General features: G+C 46.8%; 1 pseudogene; it reads left to right on the forward strand.

Annotated features, from left to right (window-relative positions):
* The first annotated feature begins 557 nt into the window (after nt 1–557).
* LOC132575968 (lithostathine-like) lies at nt 558–11,196 on the forward strand (annotated as a pseudogene).
* The last annotated feature ends 490 nt before the right edge of the window (nt 11,197–11,686 follow it).

Here is an 11,686-nt window from a genome sequence, read left to right on the forward strand (position 1 = left end):
CATTCGCCTGATCCAACATGGCTTCTCTTATGTTCTTAAGGTCTGGGGCAGTGATACGCTGTCTTCTTGGTGCTTGGAGGGGGGGGCAGTGAGAGGGCTTCTAGTGTCCTGGCCCCACTGAAGGATCTCCTGATGGCACCTGGGTTTTTTGGCCACTGTGTGACACAGAATGCTAGACTGGATGGGCCATTGGCCTGATCCAACATGGCTTCTCTTATGTTCTGATGTCTGGGACAGTGATGCTCTGTCTTCTTGGTGCTCGGGGGGGGGGGGGCACAGTGGGAGGGCTTCTATTGTCCTGGGTCCCCTGATGGACCTGGGTTTTTTAGTCACTGTGTGACTGTGGCCACTGACCTGATCCAACATGGCTTCTCTTATGTCCTTATGTCCTTATATATTTAAAATCATTGCAATTTTGGGTGGCTCCTACACAACCAGAGGGCTTCAGCTGAAGACCTCCACTCCAGAAGTCTTTCCCAAGGGATGGGCAGCTCCTGTTTGTTGGTCAGAGAAATAACCAGCAGTGTGGCTCTCTCCTCATTCTGCAGGAGAAGAAGATGGGACAGGTCTTCTACCTTGGCCTCTGTCTCCTGGCCTGCCTGCTTTTCAACCCCTTTGTGGAAGGTGAGTCTTAGGAAAAATGGGCAAGCAAGCCATGAGTTTGACACTTTATTTTATCATGTCATCCCGTTACTGCAACCTGCCAATCATCTGAATTGTATTCAGTGGTTATTTGGGGGGCTACAGGCCTTTGTCCCTGCTTGTTGCCTTTCCCCAGCCCAGTTCCTGTGTCTTTGGGAGTTGCTGGACTGGAGTTGCGAACTCTGCCTTTGTAATTTCCTGGTGATTTGGGGGTGGAGCCTGGAGAGGAGAGGGAGGGCACATAATACCATAGGTGCCGCCCTCAAAAACTGCCATTTTCTCCAGAGGAACTGATTTCTGTGAGTTGTATTTCCAGGAGATCTCCAGGCCCCATCTGGATGTCAGCAACCCCTAGCAGGACAGCAGAAATGTCACCTGGGAAGCTGTTTTTGGCACTGGGAAGAAGCTATCCAGGAAGAACCTAGGACCAGCATAGGGGTAGTACATAAACACCTAGTTTCTTTAAATGAAACGAAGTCCTCAGGGCCAGATGAATTGCATCCAAGGGTTCTAAAAGAGTTTGCAGATGTAATTTCTGAGCCTCTGGCTATTATTTTTGAGAATTCTTGGAGAACAGGAGAGGTGCCGGAAGATTGGAGGTGGGAGAATGTTGTCCCCATCTTCAAGAAGGGGAAAAAAAGAGGATCCGGGTAACTACTGACATGTCAGCTTGACGTCTATACCTGGGAAAGTTTTAGAACAAATCAACAAACAGTCGGTCCTGGAACATTTAGAAAGAATGGATGTGATGACTAAGAGCCGGCATGGTTTTCTCAAGAACAAGTCATATCAGACTAACCTGATCTCTTTTTTTGAGAAAGTGACTACCTTGCTGGATTAGGGGAATGTTGTAGATGTCGTTTATCTTGAGTTCAGTAAGGCTTTTGATAAGGTTCCACATACTTCCTTGTTGACAAGTTGGTAAAATGTGGTTTGGATCCTGTTACCATTAGGTGGATCTGTAACTGGTTGATGGGTCGCACCCAAAGAGTGCTTGTGAATGGTTCCTCATTCTCTTGGAGAGGAGTGACAAGTGGAGTTCCTCAAGGATCTGTCCTGGAAACTGTTTTGTTCAACATCTTTATCAATGATTTGGATGAAGGAATAGAGGGAATGCTTATTAAATGTGCAGATGATACTAAATTGGGAGGGGTCACAAACACAGAAGAAAAAAGAAACAGGATACAGGATGACCTTGACAGGCTGGAAAACTGGACAAAACCCAATAAAAATAATTTTAACAGGGATAAATGTAAAGTTCTGCATTTAGGTAGAAAAAATCCAATGCATGGTTATAGGATGGGGGAGATTTGTCTTAGCAGTAGTATGTGCAAAAAGGATCTAGGGGCCTTAGCGGATGATAAGCTGAACATGAGTCAACAGTGTGATGCGGTGGCTAAAAAGGCAAATGCAATTTTGGGCTGTATCAACAGAAGTCTAGTGTCCAGATAACGTGAAGTGATGGTATTGCTTTACTCTGCTCTGGTAAGACCTCACCTGGAATACCGTGTTCAGTTTTGGGCACCACATTTTAAGAAGGATATAGACAAGTTGGAACGGGTCCAGAGGAGAGTGACGAAGATGCTGAGGGGCCTGGAGACCAAGTCCTATGAGGAAAGGTTGAAGGAGCTGGGGATGCTTAGCCTGGAGAGGTGGCAGCTGAGAGGTGATAGGATCACCATCTTCAAGCACTTGAAGGGCTGTCATATAGAGGATGGGGTGGAATTGTTTTCTGTGGCCCCAGAATGTAGGAGCAGAACCAATGGGTTGAAATTAAATCAAAAGAGTTTCCGGCTCAACATGAGGAAGAACTTCCTGACCGTTAGAGCGATTCCTCGGTGGAACAGGCTTCCTCCTCGGGAGGTGGTGGGCCCTCCTTCCTTGGAGGTTTTTCAACAGAGGCTGGATGGCCATCTCACAGCAATGAAGATCCTGTGAATTTAGGGGGAGGTGCTTGTGAGTTTCCTGCATTGTACAGGGGGTTAGACTAGAAGACCCTGGAGGTCCCTTCCGACTCTATGATTCTAAAAAGTCATCTCTTTATTTTATGTGATCCAGGCCTGCCCCACAGGAGTGCGGCACATGTTTAGGGTTGTCAGAGAGAGGCTTGCGCTTCATCACACTGTAATGAGGCCAGAAAACCATTTGCAACAGTTCTAGTACAAGGTCTTTGAGCTCAAAACTGGAGGGAAAGGAAGATTCAAATGTCCTTCCTGTTTTCCAAAAGGAAACCCTTGTTGCTGGCTGTCCCCCGGGCAATTTCCCCTCTAGGAATAATTTGCAAGGCTTATGTCACATCTCAATGCATTCCACGTCCATCACGACCTGACTTGTGCAGGACTTCTGCAGCCGGAGTGTGCTGAGCGGGAAGTAGGGGAAGGGGGTGGACCAGCGCAACAAGTAAAGGATATGCTGGAGAAGCTGCGGCTGCATCAGCAAGCTTCATTGCAACCCTTAAAGGCAGAGGACAGGGAACATTTTGAAGTTAAGCCCTGACTCCCCTCAGTGCATAAATTGTACTTCTCAGGATCCAGGTTGTTTTCTGGGCTCATATCCTGCTGCAATTGTAACTGTCTGATGGATTCTTGCTTCCTTCACAAACAATCCTCTTTCTCTCTCTTATAGGTGCCCAGAACGGCACAGTGGTGGAAGGTCGTGCTCGATGTCCTCCTGGCGCACTCTACTACAAGAAGTTCTGCTACCAATTTGTGAACAGCTATGTTTCCTGGCATCTTGCAGAGGTAAGGGGAGGGGTTTCTTAGTGTTCTATGATGGGGAATAGAGAGGCAAAGAGAGAAGGCACAGTGACTATGAACAGAGAAGCAGCATCAGGTAACTTCTGGTGTGACAATTTACAGGTAGAAACACAATTCTGGGAATTTGGATATGAAGTGGTAAGGAAGATCACAAAAGCTACCGAGTACCAGAGATCACACAAAACGGGGAAAGACTGAACATAAGAACACAAGAGAAGCCATGTTGAATCAGGCCAATGACCCATCCAGTCCAACATTCTGGGTCATACAGTGGCCAAAAAAACCAGGTGCCATCAGGAGGTCAATCAGTGGGGCAGGACACTAGAAGCCCTCCCACTGTGCCCCCCGGCAAGCACCAAAAATACAGAGCATCATTGCCCAAGACAGAGAGTTCTATCTATAAGAACATAAGAGAAGCCATGTTGGATCAGGCCAATGGCCCATCCAGTTCAACACTCTTTGTCACACAGTGGCCAAAAAAACCAGATGGCATCAGGAGGTCCAACATTGGGGCCAGGACACTAGAATCCCTTCCGCTGTGCCCCCACAAGCACCAAGAATACAGGGCATCACTGCCCCAGACAGAGAGTTCTATCTATAAGAACAGAAGAGAAGTCATGTTGGATCAGGCCAATGGCCCATCCAATCCAGCACTCTGTTACATAAGAACATGAGAGAAGCCATGTTGAATCAGGCCAATGATGCATCCAGTCCAACACTCTGTGTTACACAGTGGCCAAAAAAACCAGGTGCCATCAGGAGGTCCATCAGTGGGGCCAGGACACTAGAAGCCCTCTCACTGAGGCCCCTCCCAAGCAGCAAGAATACAGAGCATCACCGCCCCAGACAGAGTTCCAACAATAAGCTGTGTCTAATAGCCACTGAGGGACCTCTGTTCCATATATTTATCCAATCCCCTCTTGAAGTTGTCTATGCCTGCAGATCAAATGTATATTAATAGAGAAGAATAATAATAGCATATTAACTTAATAGTGCAAAAACCAAATTTTACAATGAGTGAAAACAGTGCACGAGACAGTGATATGTCCATTCAGATATCAAAATTCAGTACATGGTACAGTGGATTATGACAGTAAAGTTTAACAACTGGTGGCCTGCCAGCTAATTAAGATATTTTTGTCGTCAGAGCTGTACATGAAAGATTATCCAAACTGTACATGAGAAATCAGATCACAGATATATGATTTAAATGCCCCCCCTCCCCTCCCGTTCCCTTCTATGTTTGGCTCATATCAACAACAGCTTTCCAAGGACGTTCCACAACAGCACTGTAAACGGAAACACGTCTGAAGAAAGTGTGTCTTGATTAGCCAGCGAACAGTCAAATGTTATCCTTCACTAATTGTCATCATTCACTGGAACATGCACTGAATGCTTATACCTTAATGGTCATACCACACTACTAGCATGCATTGTATGTATAGGCACTGTTTTCACTATATGGAAAATATTTGGTTTGGACACGGTTCATTATATCAGCCTTTTCTTCTTTTTTCTTTTTTGCCGCGTCTGGTGCTCAGTTCCTTTTGTGATTTTCCTGCAGAGGTCTCTCTTCCCCCACTTGTTGAATGCTTCAACAGTCAACATGATCCTCAAGCTTTTGAGGTTTTTTTTTTTTCCTCTGAGTGCAGAATCTCTGCTTCTTGCTTGTAATGCGCCGGTAGACAGAGGCACGCTGTCAGGCATAAGTCCCTGACAAGGATCCGTTTCAGGTTTGTACTTTTCAATGAAATTGCGGAGCGGTCAGGTTAAAACGGATAAAAGGAAGTACTTCTTCACCCAAACATGTGGAATTCACTGCCACAGGTGGTGGTGGCAGCTACAAGCATTAGCCAGCTTCAAGAGGGGATTGGATAAAAATATGGAGCAGAGGTCCATCAGTGACTATTAGCCACAGTGTGTATATATATTTGGCCACTGTATGACACTGTGTTGGACTGGATGGGCCATTGGCCTGATCCAACATGGCTTCTCTTATGTTCTTCTGTGACACAGAGGGTTGGACTGGAGGGGCCACTGGCCTGATCCCACATGGTTCTCTTATGTTCTTATTTGACACAGAGTGTTGGACTGGATGGGCCATTGGCCTGATCCAACATAGCTTCTCTTATGTTCTTCTGTGACACAGAGTGTTGGACTGGATGGGCCATTGGCCTGATCCCACATGGCTTCTCTTATGTTCTTATTTGACACAGAGTGTTGGACTGGATGGGCCATTGGCCTGATCCCACGTGGCTTCTCTTATGTTCTTATTTGACACAGAGTGTTGGACTGGATGGGCCACTGGCCTGATCCCACATGGCTTCTCTTATGTTCTTATTTGACACAGAGTGTTGGACTGGATGGGCCATTGGCCTGATCCAACATGGCTTCTCTTATGTTCTTCTGTGACACAGAGTGTTGGACTGAATGGGCCATTGGCCTGATCCAACAGGGCTTCTCTTATGTTCTTCTGTGACACAGAGTGTTGGACTGGAGGGGCCACTGGCTTGATCCAACAGGGCTTCTCTTATGGTCTTATGTGACACAGAGTGTTGGACTGGAGGGGCCATTGCCCTGATCCAGCATGGCTTCTCTTCTGTTCTTCTGTGACACAGAGTGTTGCACTGGAGGGGCCACTGGCTTGATCCAACAGGGCTTCTCTTATGGTCTTATGTGACACAGAGTGTTGGACTGGAGGGGCCATTGCCCTGATCCAACATGGCTTCTCTTATGTTCTTATTATTTCTTCTTAAAGCTTCTTCTGCAATTACTCAAAAAGTCTTGTGATAGATCCTTAACAACCTTAACCTTAACACACACTTACACACTTATGGCCACTGGAACACCGTGCAGGTTATACCCTGCTATGCTCCACACTGCAGCTATTCAGGGGGTGCTGGTGGCATATCATATTTCCAGTATATCATGAACCAAAAGAAACATCAGCCCCATGACTTTTCAATCCACATAGGGCAGGGTGGCTGCAGGGGGAATCACTGTAGCAGCAAAGGCCCACTTTTCCTTTGTAAAATGGTGGAATGGCCATACACAACAGGGGCAATGAAAGTGGCAGGTAAAGAGGACTTCTACACCTGAGCAAGCTGAAAGTTCTTGGCCATGTCAGGGCAGACTCTTCTCACTCTTCTCATCGGGAGACTCAAAGCAGGGCCCATTCCCCGCCCCACACTGCAGCAGGAGCTGATGTGGCTTGTTTAGTCCAGACACCTGTGAACCGTGAGTAGCTGTCATGGCTTCTTTTTCTCCTTGCAGGTCACATGTCAGGGGACTGCTATACGGGACTGAGGCTCACCTGGCTTCCATTCTTTCCCCAAATGAAGGGAAAATAGTTACCTCCTACCTGAGTAACGTGGGTGCTAGCAACGTCTGGATTGGTCTGGAGGCCACACGCGGCAATGGGGTGGGTACCCCACAAAAGGCTCTTTTCCCACTGGCTACCCCAGTAGATCAGACCTCAGTGGGGAATTTGAGTGATCTTTCCTTCTCCTGAATCCATTATTTTTTTCAATGTCCCCTTACCATAGTACCACTAACTGAAGCAGAATCATAGAGTGATAGAGTTGGAAGGGATCTCCAGCACCATCTAGTCCAACCCCCTGCACAATGCAGGAAACTCACAAATACATCCCACTAAATTCAAAGGATCCTCATTGCTGTCAGATGACCATATAGCCTCTGCTTAAAAACCTCCAAGGAAGGAGAGCCCACCACCTCCTGTTCCACTGAGGAATCGCTCTGATTAGAATCCTAGAATCATAGAGTTGGATGGGACCCCCAGGGTCATCTAGTTCAACCCCCTGCACAATGCAGGAAACTCACAAACCCCTCCCCCGAAATTCACAGGATCTTTGTTGCTGTCAGATGACCTAGCCTCTGTTTAAAAACCTCCAAGGAAGCAGAGCCCACCATCTCCCAAGGAGGAAGCCTGTTCTATTGAGGAACTGCTCTAACGGTCAGGATGTTCTTCCTCATGTTGAGCCGGAAACTCTTTTGATTTAATTTCTACTCATTGGTTCTGGTCCTACCTTCTGGGGCCACAGAAAACAATTCCACACCATCCTCTAGATGACAGCCCTTCAAGTACTTGAAAATGATTGTCATATTAATTTCGTCTCTCCATCTTAAATATACACCTATAACCTTCTTTAGGTGAGCCGTCCTCACAAGAGAAAAAGTAAACAATTTATCCATATTCATATATTTTATCCTTTTTAAACAATACTCTTGTCCTCCCCTTCCCTTCAGTAGACTTTAAGTTTTTTAAAAAGCCCCCAAAGTTTTAGCTTTTTCCTACAGAAGATATGCTCCAAGCCCTAGACCACTGGAGTTGTCTACTTGCCTTCTGTCTCCTCCCGTTGCCTTTTCTCACAAGATATTTCTCTCTCACCCTCCTCAGTACATGGTCTGGGAATGGAGCGATGCATCCCCTCTCAGCTTGCCTCTCTGGGACGGCCGCAGCCTCAGCACCGCCATTTCCTCCTACGAATGTATCGCCATGACCAACATCCGGAACGCAAGTATGCAAGAAGGGTCAGGGCTATAAGAACATAAGAGAAGCCATGTTGGATCAGGCCAATGGCCCCTCTAGTCCAACACTCTGTGTCACATAAGAACATAAGAGAAGCCATGTTGGATCAGGCCAATGGCCCATCCAGTCCAACACTCTGTGTCACATAAGAACATAAGAGAAGCCATGTTGGATCAGGCCAATGGCCCATCCAGTCCAACACTCTGAGTCACATAAGAACATAAGAGAAGCCATGTTGGATCAGGCCAATGGCCCATCCAGTCCAACACTCTGTCACATAAGAACATAAGAGAAGCCATGTTGGATCAGGCCAATGGCCCATCCAGTCCAACACTCTGTCAAATAAGAACATAAGAGAAACCATGTTGGATCAGGCCAATGGCCCCTCCAGTCCAACACTCTGTGTCACATAAGAACATAAGAGAAGCCATGGGATCAGGCCAATGGCCCATCCAGTCCAACACTCTGAGTCACATAAGAACATAAGAGAAGCCATGTTGGATCAGGCCAATGGCCCCTCTAGTCCAACACTCTGTGTCACATAAGAACATAAGAGAAGCCATGTTGAATCAGGCCAATGGCTCCTCTCTAGTCCAACACTCTGTGTCACATAAGAGAAGCCATGTTGGATCAGGCCAATGGCCCATCCAGTCCAACACTCTGTGTCACATAGAGAAGCCATGTTGAATCAGGCCAATGGCCCCTCCAGTCCAACACTCTGTGTCACACAGTGGCCAAATATATATACCTCTCTCTCTCTCTCTCTCTCTCTCTCTCTCTCTCTCTCTCTCTCTCTCTCTCTCCTCTCTCTCTCTCTCTCTCTCTATATATATATATATATATATATATATTATATATATACACATACACACACACCGTGGCTAATAGCCACAGATGGACCTCTGGTGCAAAAATAAAGGGGTTGATGTTGGGTGGTGAGACTGGGAGAAGAACGATTAAGAGATGAATCTCCCTCTTATGGAGAGGGTCTGTGGTTCAATGGCAGAGCCTCTGCTTTGAACACAGAAGGTCCCAGGTTCAATCCCTGGCATCTCCGGTATAAAAAAAAAAAAGAACCAGGTAGTAGGTGATAGGAAAGAATTCTGTCTTAGCTCTTGGAGAGCCACTGCCAAGTCTGTGCAGATGCTATTGACTTTGATGGACTGGGGTCTGATTCACTATAATGCAGCTTTGCGTTATTGGCACTTCACCCGTTTGCTCCTCAGAACTTGTGTCCACACCCCTTTTCCTCACCAACACACTACGCATGGAGTTGGTAGTGACTCCTGAGAGCTTTTGTTCCCCTGGTGTTTTGAGACAAGGGCAGGGTCCATGATCTCTCTGAGTTCCTCTTTGTGCCATACACACGTGGCACTGACCTTCTTGAGGTGAATTCTGCTTTTGGGGATTTCCAGGATTCCATTTGTAAATAGACAAGTCTTTAGCCCTTCTGCTGCTGCACAAAATGTAATGTTATGAATGTGGGCCAAGCCAGACCAAATCTTTTCTCTAGGGAAGCCAAAGTGTTCTTCCCCTGGTCCATGGACAGAGAAGGGTTCTGGATTATCTGGCTGGCAGAAATATAATATATTGCCAGGAAAATATCCTTCCTTCCTTAAGAACATAAGATGAAGCATGTTGTATCAGACCAATGGCCCATCCAGGTCCATCGCTCTGTGTCACAGAAGAACAGAAGAGAAGCCCTGTTGAGATCAGGCCACACGGCCCTCCAGTCCAACACGCTGTGTCACATAAGAACAAAAGAGATCAGGCCATGTTGGATCAGGCAGTGGCCCCATCCAGATCCAGCTCTCTGTGTCACATAAGAACATAAGAGAAGCCCTGTTAGATCAGGCCAGTGGCCACCCACTCTGTGTCACATAAGAACATCCAGAGAAGCCATGTTGGATCAGGGGCCAGTGGCCCCTCCAGTCCAACTCTCTGTGTCACATAAGAACAGAAGAGAAGCCCTGTTAGATCAGGCCAGTGGCCCCTCCAGTCCAACACTCTGTGTCACAGAAGAACATAAGAGAAGCCCTGTTAGATCAGGCCAATGGCCCATCCAGTCCAACACTCTGTGTCACATAAGAACAGAAGAGAAGCCCTGTTGGATCAGGCCAGTGGCCCCTCCAGTCCAACACTCTGTGTCACAGAAGAACATAAGAGAAGCCATGTTGGATCAGGCCAATGGCCCATCCAGTCCAACACTCTGTGTCACAGTGGCCACAAAAAAAAAACAAGTGCCATCAGGAGGTCCACCAGTGGGGCTAGAAGTCCTTCCAATGAGCCTCCCCCCCAAGCACCAAGAATATAGAGCATTACTTGCCCCAGACAGAGAGCTCCAACAATACGCTGTGGTTAAAAGCCACTGCTGGACCTCTGCTCTATATGCTTATCCAATCCCCTCTTGAAGCTGGCTATCCTTTTAGCTGCCACCCACTTCCTGTGGCAGTGAGTTCCACATGTTAATCACCCTTTGCGTGAAGAAGGACTTCCTTTTTATTCCTTCCTTCCTACCCGCCCTTCTCTTTTTACTTTGTTATTTAGCTCTTTCTTTCATCTGTCTTGGTCTTGTTTCATAAAAGTAGGCCCCCGTGTTATACAAGATTAAATACAAAAGCAATCAAATAACAAACAGAGTACCAAATGAATAAGAGTACCAAATGAATAAGACCTACAGGAACTATCACTGCCTTAAATAATTCCTAGGCTGTAGAAGTCATCAAACTTTTTTTTTAAGAGAAAGGCCTTTATATTCCTTAACTTCTGCAGGTACAGACTTATTTGCATATTAGGCCCCCACCCCCTGATGTAGCCAATCCTCCTGGAGCTTACAGCAGGCCTGGTCCTAAGAGCTCTGTAAGCTCTTGGGGGATTGGCTACATCAGGGGGGTGTGTGGCCTAAATATGCAAAGGAGATCCTGCTACAAAAAAAGGCCCAGCCACAGATAGAAGTTGTTACACATGCAGGCAAAATTGGGATCTTTTCTTAGAACGTTAGTTATTCATGGTCTTGATTTTTGGATCAAGGGCAGAAGCTTCGCGTCATGGTGGATCTCCTGGTGCCTCTACCTTTCCCAGGCAAGGGACTCATGACAGAGCACCCCCAACAAGTCCCCTTGTCTTCTCCTTCCAGCCCCCTAACTCAATCCTCTCTCTCGCCTTCCTTGCAGATACCCAGAAATCGCTGCAGCGCACCTGTGCTGGACACTTTGCCATTCCCTGTGCAAATACGGAGCTGGCTATTAGCCCTTCAGTGCCTTTCCAAGATAAAACTGCAAGGAACAAAGAAGATTCAGCCTCTGTGTTGATGTTTCCAGTTCATAGCCAAATAGCCAAATTTTCATCATAGAATCATAGAGTTGGAAGTGACCTCCAGGGTCATCCAGTCCAACCCCCTGCACCATGCAGGAAACTCAGTCTCGGGAGTGAGTTGACCTTTTCTCATAGAAATCTTCCCCACCAGCTTGGAAACCCTTCTTGGTGTCAAAGTTTTTCTGAATTTGTTAATTTTACTATTCTGCTATTGGATTTTAACTTTGTTCCACTTTGCTGTCAAGCATGAGATTCCAAAATAACCAGTCCTTGGATTTGAAACAAAGTATGGTTTATTGATAATCCATGTTGCTCAGAAGAGCTTAGGGTGACCATAATGTCTGAAGGCCAGCCAGGGACACGTTGGGGGGGGGGCGGAAGGTACGGGGGTGCGCGCGCGCGAAGTCCGCGCGCCGCCGGAAAC

The sequence above is a fragment of the Heteronotia binoei genome, chromosome 8 (assembly GCF_032191835.1).
Source record: "Heteronotia binoei isolate CCM8104 ecotype False Entrance Well chromosome 8, APGP_CSIRO_Hbin_v1, whole genome shotgun sequence".
Lineage (NCBI taxonomy): Eukaryota > Metazoa > Chordata > Lepidosauria > Squamata > Gekkonidae > Heteronotia > Heteronotia binoei.